The 1,431-nt window shown below is 55.0% G+C and overlaps 2 protein-coding genes across 7 annotated transcripts in view; one reads left to right on the top strand and one right to left on the bottom strand.

Moving 5' to 3' along the window:
- NCDN (neurochondrin) overlaps positions 1 to 871 on the bottom strand; it is a 20,610-nt gene extending 19,739 nt beyond the window's left edge. The window contains exon 1 of the mRNA XM_005868572.2: positions 861 to 871. The gene's annotated coding sequence lies outside the window, so the exon portion shown is untranslated. The remainder of the gene's footprint in view (positions 1 to 860) is intronic.
- Positions 1 to 1,431, top strand: part of KIAA0319L (KIAA0319-like ortholog) — a 109,334-nt gene that overhangs the window by 10,837 nt on the left and 97,066 nt on the right. The window lies entirely within an intron of this gene.

Genomic DNA, 1,431 nt, shown 5'->3' with positions numbered 1-1,431 from the left:
GAACAGTCATTCCACCACAACTATGTTCGAGAATTGCATCCTCATGTACTCCATTTTCGCTGAGAAGGCAGTTCCTACCAGTATTGGTAGTACTTGTTGATGACTGTTCTCTAGACATATTCTGTCATCGCCATGCCTTCTTTCAACTTCAAAGGCACGTTGGTCTTTAGACATTTTCTGTCGATAATGCCGGTGTTTTTCGGCATCAGAGCGACGTTTTTCCAGTAGCTGGTGTTCAGATACATTCTGTCGCAGGCGCCGCCTTCTTTCAAGATCAGACACACGCTGCTCTGCAGACATTTTCTGTCGATAATGCCGGTGTTTTTCGGCATCAGAGCGACGTTTTTCCAGTAGCTGGTGTTCAGATACATTCTGTCGCAGGCGCCGCCTTCTTTCAAGATCAGACACACGCTGCTCTGCAGACATTTTCTGTCGATAATGCCGGCATCTTTCGGCTGCAGAGTTACGTTGTATCAACAGTTGTTCTTTAGACATAGTCCCATCTCTCTACTGTCACGGTCTGAGATGCAGGTGAATGAGAGTCCTGGCTGTCAGGCTGCTGAGAGCTGTCTGACCAAAGGCTGATTCTGGCTGATTCTGTGGGGGTGGGACTTCCTTCTCCCTGCTGTCAGTTTCCACAGCTGTGATGAGGAAGCAGTGGTAACAGAGGGAGCCGAGCCCTCCAAGCCGCCCTCTCTCTCACTCTGCTCTATGTTCAGCGGTCTCCTGCTCTGCCAAGTCCTCCAAGCCTCCCGCTCTCCACCCACTCCTCTCCCGCTCTGCTCTTCACTGGCAAGATCCCGGGAGCCCGCGGGTGTGGCTAGGCACGCCTGGCCTCGCCTCCCTGGCGGCAATGATCCCGGGAGCCTGCGGCCGCAGTCACCTCCTGAGGTGCTTGACACCTGCGTATGCAAATTAACTGCCATCTTTGTCAGGTTAATTTGCATACTCACTCTGATTGGCTGGTGAGTGTAGCGGAGGGATGGTTAATTTGCATGTTTCTCTTTTTATTATATAGGACTAGAGGCCCGGTGCACAAAAATTTGTGCACTCGGGGGCGGGGGTCCCTCAGCCTGGCCTGTGCCCTCTCGCAGTCTGGGACCTCTTGGGGGATGACCACCTGCTGGTTTAGGCCCACTCCCTGGGGAATTGGGCCTAAGCTGGCAGTCAGACATCACTCTGGCAGCCCGGGAGCCCTCGGGGGATATCCACTTGCCAGCGGGGACCAGGCCTAAGCTGCAGTCGGACATCCTTAGCGCTGCTGAGGAGGCGGGAGAGGTTCCACCACCACCGCTGTACTGGCAGCCGTCAGCCTGGCTTGTGGCTGAGCAGAGCTCCTCCTGTGGGAGCGCACTGACCACCAGGGGGCAGCTCCTGCATTGAGCGTCTGCCCCCTGGTGGTCAGTGTGTGTCATAGTGACCAGTCATTCC

Source organism: Myotis brandtii, unplaced genomic scaffold (genome assembly GCF_000412655.1).
Source record: "Myotis brandtii unplaced genomic scaffold, ASM41265v1 scaffold274, whole genome shotgun sequence".
In the NCBI taxonomy this organism is placed as follows: Eukaryota; Metazoa; Chordata; class Mammalia; order Chiroptera; family Vespertilionidae; genus Myotis; species Myotis brandtii.
Note: the sequence above shows the minus strand (reverse complement) of the source record. Positions and strands in the feature narration are given on the sequence as shown.